Source organism: Nyctibius grandis, chromosome 19 (assembly GCF_013368605.1).
Source record: "Nyctibius grandis isolate bNycGra1 chromosome 19, bNycGra1.pri, whole genome shotgun sequence".
Taxonomy (NCBI): domain Eukaryota; kingdom Metazoa; phylum Chordata; class Aves; order Nyctibiiformes; family Nyctibiidae; genus Nyctibius; species Nyctibius grandis.
In genome coordinates this window covers 10,921,402-10,931,139 of record NC_090676.1, presented here as the reverse complement: position 1 = coordinate 10,931,139, position 9,738 = coordinate 10,921,402, and the positions used below count along the sequence as shown (strand labels likewise).

At 43.2% G+C, this 9,738-nt stretch overlaps 1 long non-coding RNA gene across 1 annotated transcript; it reads right to left on the bottom strand.

The window, feature by feature from the left end:
• Nucleotides 1-295: 295 nt before the first annotated feature.
• On the bottom strand, nt 296-8,446 carry LOC137672278 (uncharacterized). Its single transcript, XR_011049556.1, has 3 exons — nt 8,366-8,446; nt 825-1,011; nt 296-652 (listed from the first exon to the last, which is right to left on the bottom strand). It is a non-coding gene; the product is annotated as an uncharacterized lncRNA (long non-coding RNA).
• Nucleotides 8,447-9,738: the final 1,292 nt, after the last annotated feature.

Below are 9,738 nucleotides of genomic sequence, written 5' to 3'. Positions count from 1 at the left end.
ACTGAATGATAAGATCGGCTGATAGAAAAGATAGAGATTTATTCCTCACACACAGACACACTATTGTAACTGGAGTCAACAATGGTTTGAAACACTTCATTTCTAACTTCACAGAGTAGCTGAATATTTTGTTCACCTTCTAGGTTCAGCTCTAACTTAAGGTGTAGAAACTTATTCCTAGTATTTCAAAGAATGGTATAAAAAGCAAAGCAGGATTTTTATTGAGTACTATCAAAAAATGTTATTCCCTAAGAGAAACTTGCACACTCAACAGAACTTTTATGCTTACCATAAGATTAACCCTCATGGCCTGCTTCAGCTGTAGTGCTGGGACATAGCTGGCACGCTGCAGACGGTAGACTAAAAAAATTCACGATTCTGAACACCAGCGGTGGCCTGTAAAAACTTCGCCAAACACTCCTCAGAGAAATGACACATTTCAAAAATCTCTTAGGATTCTGCTTCTTTTCAAAGGGACGATGAAGACTTTTTCTTGTCCACGCTTACTTGTTAAGTGTCTGTGAAAGGTAACTTCAGGAAGTCTTCCACTAGTCCCGTCTCCTGACGGATTTCATACATGTCTTTTAACAGCTCTTCTACGTTTAACTTAGTGGTATGTTGCTGCAAGAGACCCCAAGCCTCCACCATGCACCTGCAATTCATTGTTTTGAGAGGTAAAGGAATATTAATAGTATAACCAAAAAGATGCCCCAAAATTATTGCATTCAAAGTTGAAAGGAAACTTAGGGGATCCTGATTTCTATTGTTTGTTCTCCATCTTGCACAATATTTGAATGCCAAAATGGTGGGATATGGTTCTTTACCTATTGGACAACACAGTGAGGAAAAGCTGCACTTCACTGCTGCCTGATATTGATGGCCTCATCACGTGTGTGTATATCCGAGGGCTCGCCTATGCTCTCCTTGGCACATGAGGGATTGAATAATTCTCGTATGTTGCCATGACACAGTTTCCATTGTAGCTGGATGAAAGAGCAGGGCCAGTGAATTCTGGAGAAGTCACAGAACACCTTTATTATGATATACACATACACACATGCAACAAAAATATTCAAAAGTTTCTTAATTTAACAAATATTCAGCCTTACTTAACTTATTTAACTTTGTTAAATAAACTTCTATGAGTAGCTAATGAAATACTTGATAGAGGACATGTAACAATTCTTAAGTATTTGCAGGAAAAGAACTCAGTGAGTTAGCCATACAGAGCAAAGAGAGTCTTTTAAAAGGAGTAAGTCACACTTTTCTAGGTCAATCAAATCTCTGTATACAAACACCACTTTTTCTGAATACGTGACTAAATAATAAGTTATTCTTCCGGACAAACAGATTATATTAACATCGTGACAACCTTCAGCATCAGAAAGGACAGGAATTAGGTTGAAAAGTCCCTTTTGCAGTTTTCCGCCTCAAATCTTGCCGCTATGATTATAGTTTTAATGTTGAAGGTACCTAAAAGACTGTTTTTGAGGAAGTGCTCAACTGGTCTGCTGAAAACAACCTAAAGGGGTGGCTTGGAAAATTCAAATATCAAGCATTATGAAAGTTGATTTCTTCTTTGTTTTAATCAACTTCCTGTCAAAGTAATCAAAACAAAATTTCAAATCATAATTTATTGCTGAAGATCTCGTAGCAGTATTCTAAAAGAAGTTTCTAATGCTTTAGCACCTGTTATTAGTTAAGCAGCAGTTTCTTAAATTCGTTTTCTAGATTATAGCTTTGTTCTGCACTGTATGTCTAACTAAACTGTAACATACTGACTTGACAATCCTTGTCATCTAGAAGCCAAAAAGCTTGAATAAGCTTAAGAAGACCCGCAGGGATAGCAAAGGCAGCTGGGAAGGAGTCGATTGAAGTTTCTGTTCTATTTGGAAAGCAATGCGTGATATCTAGCAGCAAGTAAATTTTCTGATAGCAAGTATCTCATTAAGGTTAATAAATTTGTAAGACCAAAAAATTGATCACATTACATTTAGAAAAACACATTGAAATAAGAATATGAAAGTGGCAGGGAAGAGAAAAGACTAATGGATTAGCCTTGCCATTTTAAGCTATTCTAACCTAAAGAGAGTCAGGTCCTAACAACAAAATAGCATTCTGAATAAATAACCAGAAAGAAATACTCTTTGATTTCTGTAAGGCATTCCAAAAGTTTAATTCTAGGTATTTAAATACTTCCCTTACAAACTCAGGCTCCCTCTTTAGTCAGTGGAGCAACCAGTTGGACATTCAAACCATTTGAACATCCCATGCTGAATTATTAAAGCAAACAAATTCTACAGTTTTTCCCCCTCATTTCCAGAGTCTAAAAAACAATGTAAATTATGGTGTCCTCAAAACACAACTTAGCTCTGAATGTGTAAACTGGATTCAAAACAGTCTGTGGATCTCTCCTTGGGAGTGTCATTTTCTCTTTCTGACATCTGTTTTTAGGGACACATTCTAACAAGACCCCTCTGGGGTACAACAGGTTTGAAATCCCTTGCTCTCTAGGCTCCCTTCTCGGGTCAGGCAACAAACAACAAAAGAGCAATTCTATTTCAGCAGCTTGAAAAGTAAGTTTCTGCCCAATGACTTTTCTCTTCTCTCTCTTTCCTATTCTGTGTGCCAGCACTTTTAACAGAACCAAAGGAAGCCCTGTTAGCTGTGCTGGAAAATGGATGATTTCAGCAAAAATCAGGTACTGGTAAAGCACTGTTAGAAATCCTTTTGCTCTGAAGCAGCAGGTGTTAGTGCATCATTCTGGTAAGTAGCCATTTGCTACACATGTGGGTGTTTTAAAAAATTTAAAACTGTGTCGATATTTTGAGAAAAACTAAAGGGGCTTTTTATCTTTAACATTTCTTAGTAAACCTGTTTTCTCATCTCAGGAAAGACTTTGCAACAACACATTCAAAAGAAATCATAAAAAATCCCCAGTACAAAGAAATAAAACAATGCTTCTATCTACGGCTTCATTCGCAACTAAATGTTTTCACTTGCGTTGTGTTTGAAGGATGAATTAAACACCTGGGTGAACAACATGCAAGAACATTTACGTGCAGATGCTGAAAGCGTAATCAAAATAACTCCTGTCTTTCATAAGTCATTGGATTTTGGGTGGAGTTTGGGGGGATTTGTTGTTGTTGTTGTTTTCAGTGTACATAACACTTGCATGTAAACTAGCAGGTGGATATTTCCCAGTTCCTCCTTCATCTCTCCACCACAACTTCTCAGCTTGGTCTCCTAACTGGGAAACCGTTCCATCAATCATCAAGCAGTCAGAATCCCACTCTCCTCTGGAACAAAAGCACAGGCAAGCTTCCATCTCCGAAAGAAGCCAGTCCTGCTTCTGCCTTTGCTAAAAGAGACGTAAGACACAAGAATGAATTCCTTCTTGTCTCAGGTGCCATTTCAAGATTACAGGTGAGGTAGCATTCAGAACATGTAGTGTAAGCTCAAGTTCTCAAAGGGATTTTTTTTTAAACATGTCGTGAGCATTTGTAAGACAACTAACGCCAACAACAGAATTTATAATCCATCCCCAGAAGTATTTCCAAGGTGTATTTTTTCCTCAAGCAATAAAGAAAAAGCTCAAGACATGGAGGTGATGCTTTTACTGTAAAAAAAGTGTTCCAGTATTTGTTGTTGCTACTCACATAACCAGCATCGCGTGCAAGATAACCTTTTGTTGTCCGAGAGAAGGAAACCATAAGGATACCACCTCCGTAGCCTCCCTTTCCCTCGCAGGTTACCGTGACCTGCTCTAAAACAGATCACGCAGAACGAAGGCGAAGGACAGCCCCTGGCTCACCTTCCGCACTGGCGGATGCGAGGCTTAAACACCGTCCTAATGTGCAGAGCAGCGGTAAGGTGAAACTGGTAGAGGAGCCAGGTTTTGGAGTGCACAACAAGCGCCAGGTTTCTGGGCAGTAACCTACAGAGAGGCCAGCCGGAGCTGCTGTAAGGCAAGCAAAGGGCCTGACGGGCAAGTAAGGGAGATGAGCGGGGAGGTGAGCAGGCAAGCAAGGAGTGCTCCTCAGCCAGCTTCAGGCCTTCTGCTGATGAACCCGCTGTGAGAAAGTGAGAGGAGCAGGCTTTGCCTAGTGCAACGACAGTAGCTGCAGCAGACCCATCTGATGGTTCTGCTCGGGTATTCAACAAAATATTCTCCTATTCACAGCACAGTCTTGCATAACCGATGAAAGGACCCAAAAGCCAAGTGGAAACCCAAGTCCTTTGCTTACTGCTGGTAAAGACTGTCACTTCTCCTGCCTATCTGCTTAGTAACTCCAGCCACTGCTTGGAAATCAATCACGTACGACACTGAATTCTGCTATTAGATGAAAACTCTCTAGTCTGTTGGAAAAAAAATATAAAAATCGGAACATAACCAGCGCCATACAGAGATGGCGACTGAAGCCCCAAGATAATTTTGTAAATATCACTCTTGTGCCTCTTCCCATCCTCCCACTGGTGCCCCTTCTCTTTGTTACCTGACATCTGGGGTTCTGACAACTTGAAGGTTAAACACCTAGCTTGAAACGTCCCTACTCATCCATTTAATATACACTTGACAGAAAATCAGTGGCTGTTGAATATATTTGCGCAGGATTAGCAGAACTCTAAGTATCATTTCCCTCACCTTCTCCCAAGTTCTGAGCAAACTATGCCACTGCTGCCTTCCTTTATATCAACAATTTTTAAGATGGTAGTAGCATTTAAAACCTCTACTTACAAGGCCACCCAAGTCTCTATAATCATAGATAGACAGAAGCAGTCACACTGCATGTTGAGAGGCAATCTCAGCTCTGGCTGTCCCCCAGTTTAAGAGCCACATAGATGCATGTGCATCTTACATGTACACGCACACACCTGAATGATAATGAAGACTACATGATACCATTAAGAGTATTCTTTTAAAAATTACACTGCATCTGTCCTGTCATTAAATAGAAATGCCAAGGGTTTAGATATATCACATATTTCTAGAATTACAAGCATATAAATACAGTATAGGTATTTTCCATAATTAAGCAACTACTGAACCTCTTCACTGACAAGAAATACCTCAGCAGTTACTTGAGTCGCCAACGCCACTAACAACTCTAATGCAACACAACTAAAAAACCTCCACTGAAGAAGAAAGCAGCTTACCAATTCTGCAATTCGTTCTTGAGCTTTTCTTACTCAGCCTGTCATACCACCTCCTAGCATGTTCTGCTGACCTCCCAAACTCTGGTTTGAACGTGAAACTGTTCTCAAGCGTAAGCAGGGAAATCCAACCATAGGTTTTCCCATCGGCATGCAAAGATGAACCTCTTATGCCTCCTCTGTCCACACTCCCGACGACGGCAAGCCAGAAGTGCTCTTCAGTTACCCAAGTACTAAACAGGTTTAGGATCTTGACTGCATCTGGGGAAACACAAGCCTAAAAAATCCTTGCTCTGTGTGTAATCCCCACTGAATCACAAGGAAGCAAAGGAGAATGGAAGACACACCAGGTCTGCCAAGCAAAGAAACCGAGGAAGCTTCTCAGTGCACAGAAGCACAGCTGGAGACATCATTCCTGCTGCCATGCAGTCAGCAGGACTGAACTGCATCCATTTGGGTCCCTTGGAGAATACCAACACCCAGATTGTGCTGGAGGATGCATTTGACATAGGGGACCCTCTGAAAGAATAGCAGATGTGCAGTTTTATTCCCTGGGAAAGTGCTCTGACACTTCCCTGCTTCTCAGATAGTGTAGGACAATTAAAATACAGTAACTCATTAGTAAGCGTGGGCTAATTTCTGGCCGATCCTGATTCTAACAAGAGCCAACAAATTCTTCAACTACTTTTGTTCAGACTGTATTTAGGACAGTCATTTTGCTCTACATTTTAGGGGAAAGCAGATTACACAGCTTGCCTCTTTGATGTGGAGAGCCAGGTTTCCAAAGAATACTGCAAGCCCAAAAGAGCCCAGCATAGTGCAGCTTATACATAAAGCCAGTATTACTTCACAAGCCATACTGCATGCTTCTGTCAGACAAAATGGGGTTTATGTAGGCGCATGGGAAGTGGGCCTTTTGCTCAAAAAAAAGAAAATCCTGCTTAAAAAAAAGTTCATAGACTAAAACAACCACACGACATCCTTTTTCATTTGTCTCTAAATCCATACAGAGATTTTATTCCTTCACTGCCATCTGAAATCCTACTACTTGAGGCACCTTGCATGTCAAACCAAGAAAGCTCAACTCAGAAGGCAAAGACCCTTCTTCTTAACGGAACTGAGCAGCTGGGACTACGATACACCTTCCCTCTCATCCAAACATAACAGCACAGTCAAGACAGTTTTTAAATTCCAAGCTGAGAGAATCAAAGTTTGAAAACTACAGGACAGTCTCACGTTAGCACAAAAGAATCCATTTCTTTTCAATTCTCTGCCACAGAGAACTGAACCTTACACAGTCTTCACAACCTGACCCTTGTGTTTCTTATTTTTCATGCTGCAGCACAGAACGCCAGTACCCACATCTGCACAAAGACTTCCACTGCTCAAAACAGCGCGCAAAGCACTGAGGAGTCTTGCCTCGGTCTGGGCAGTACGGGAGCAATCCACCTCAAATGCACTACGCATTTTGCATTTGGGGGTATCACGTATAGACAGTTAATGATTGCTTTTCCTTCCAATAACAAAACAAAAAGAAAAAAAGAAACCCTCCTTGCTTCCACGGCTGTTCTTTCCAGGCTAGAGATTCATGGCAGTGACTACCTATTTTACCCAACATACAAACCACCTTTTGAACCATTTTCAAAGCTGCCCCAAAAACTAGATCATAAATAAGAATCAGTCTAAAGAAAGAACAGAGGTCTCTGCACTACTCAACATATGAAGGACACTTTTATGTACTAGACTCCTTTGTAAAAACAAAATATTTGTGATGGCAACCGAACTATAAACTTCTTTGTAGACTTAAAGACTTAGTGAATAGCAATATCCTGTAATACCTTGATTACTTGTTAGCACTTGCATGGTTTCAGAATGCATACGTAATGACGCTGTATGGAAATTATCAGGCATTTATTTTGCTATTCGTGCCAAGGCCACAGCTGTGTGAGGCATTACAAAGCTGTTTGAAGGATTTAGTTGGATTTACGTGCTTAACACACCATTGTGTGTATTTACAATTGCACTGCCAAAAGTTTTATGTACTACAGAGATGGGTAGCTTTAAAACAACTGAAGCAATCATTCGTAACTATACACAAAGATGCTCTAGCATCACTGCCTTCATTTAGCCCGCACCCAGGGCTAAAAAATAATCAGTTATTCTATCACCTAGTATCCCTTCCCCAACCAAGAAAGGGAATTGGGAAAAGGAGGGAGACTCATGGGTTAAAATTTAAACTGATTTAATAAAATAAGAAAAACAATATCAATGTTAATACAAAACAAACAAAATTATACTTAGCCCAGACAGTGGTTGCAAGTCACTCAAGGGATAGCATTCGTTGAGGAGGAGGATTGCTCCTCAACGAGGATAAGAAGAAGCAGCAGAAGAAGCAGCAGCAGAAGCAGCAAAAGAAGAAGCAGCAGCAGAAGCAACAGAAGCAGCGGAAGCAGCGGAAGCAGCGGAAGACGTGGAAGACGACGAGCAAGACGACGAGGAAGATGAAGCTGCAGGAGAAGCAGAAACAGCAGAAGAAGCAGCAGAAGCAGAAAAAGAAGAAAAGAGGAAGTAGCAGAAGATGAAGAAGCAGAAGATGAAGAAGCAGAAGATGAAGAAGCAGAAGATGAAGAAGCAGAAGATGAAGAAGCAGAGGAAGCACAAGCAGAGGAAGCACAAGCAGAGGAAGAAGAAGCAGAAAAAGAAAGAGAAGAAGCACTGCTTGTAAGAGCATTTAATACAGTAAATAATCCTTAGTTAACTTGATTTTTTAACAGTTTCATCATGAGCTTAGAGTGTGACCGCCAACACAATCTAACAAGAAGAAATATTAAGACAAGTAGAGTTGTATGTAAAGAAGTGGGGTTTCTCTTTGCTCTCCTGAGCGTTTATCACCCAGAGCTGGCTGAAGTTCTGATCCTGCAAACTGCTCCCCAGTGCTTGTGTGCTCACTCTGGGAAACACAGGCAGCTATTTGAATTATTTGCAGGTACAATCTTCACTTATGTTCTGCTTTGAATGAAATGAATGAAATGAAAACATACATTTAGCAATAAATGCAGCATCATGCTCCTTACCTTGCACTCATTTTCTCTAATAGTTCTGTATCTTAAATAACACAAATCTGCAGGGACCGCTACCCCAACACACGCTGTGCTTTCTGAATAGGGCACATGTATCAAATCGGCAAACGAAAGACAGAAACACCTCTCACCTTGCCCCTCTTTCCCTCAGTTTGGTGTGGGAGCTCATTTCCCCGGTGAAGGTACCACAAAAACAGCCTCCCAGAGGGAAAGGAAGGGGAGGGGATAAGGGAAGAGGCGGACACAGAGAAGCAGCTTTGCCTTCCCCTGTTAAAGCCACAGCCCACTCAGGAATCATGTTTCCAGCCTGCAGAGTGAACAGCACAGTATTGCTAGCAGTGGAGTACGTAAGCTCTTTGTATGAGCATCGCTGCTTTGAGCAATTGAAATGTTCTACGCAGTCTTTTGACCAGCCGACAGGCTGCCCACCAAATGAGAAGCAGAATGCATTTGCGAGATGAGGCACTGATAAACTTTTAGTTGGCTTCCAAGCAGAGCAATTCAAGTGAGGTGCTGTATTAATGGATTTTCTCCTGCGCAAAGGCTCACTGCCGGGGCTGCCCCGGCCGGCCCCGGCCCCAGCTGACCAGGAGCCCATTGCACCGGGTGCTTTGGAGCTCCTCCCGCCACCCCCGGGCAGCCATCAGCCAAGAGACACCCCCGCACCCTCCCAAGGGCCTCACTCGCCTCACGGGCAGCCTCAGGCTCACCTCAGCCAGGCCGCAGCTGGAGCAGGGACTGCACCTCCTGAGAACACCATGGCTGTGGGGAGCTGAGTGTGGGGAGCTGACAGCTCCCAGCATGGCCTAGGAACAACATGGGGCCTGGCAGCCCCGTGCCCCAGCACTGCAACTCCCAGCATGGCCCGGGGCACCTTCCTGCTGCCTGACCCTGCAGACACTGTCCCCGACCCGAGGGCAGAGAATGTGAGAGGGGAAAGGGAGGGGAGAGAGAAAGGGAGAGGTGGGGACAGGAGCAGGGCAGGGAGAGGAGAAGGGTGGGGACGGTGGAGAGAGATGGAGAAACAGAGGGTGCGGGTCGGGACAGAGAGGTGGAGAGGGGCAGAACAGCAATGGCCTCCAGGGTGGAGACGAGGAAGAGCAGAAGGGGATGGGGAGCAGGAGGGAGGCCCAGAGAGAAGGGAGAAGGCCCGACCAGCTGAGCAGGGGAGACAGGCAGGGAAGAGGGGACGGGCTGCAGGAGGGAGGGGAAAATAGGGCCAGGAAGCAGGACATGGAGATGGAAAAAAGGGAAGGACAGGGAGCGGGAGAGAGAGATGTGGGGAAAGAGAAAAATAGCAACAGGCTGTAGGACAGACAGGGAGGAATTAGAAAAAGCAGACAGGGAGTCAAAGAGAGAAAGAAAGAGAAAGAAAAAATCATGATGGGCTCAAGAAAGAGAGGGAGGAATTAAAAACTGGGGCAGGGAGCCAGACAGAGAGCGATGGGCAGAAACCAAAAATAGCAATTCTGGGCAGCTGCCCCCATTTCTGGAGCACTGCCCA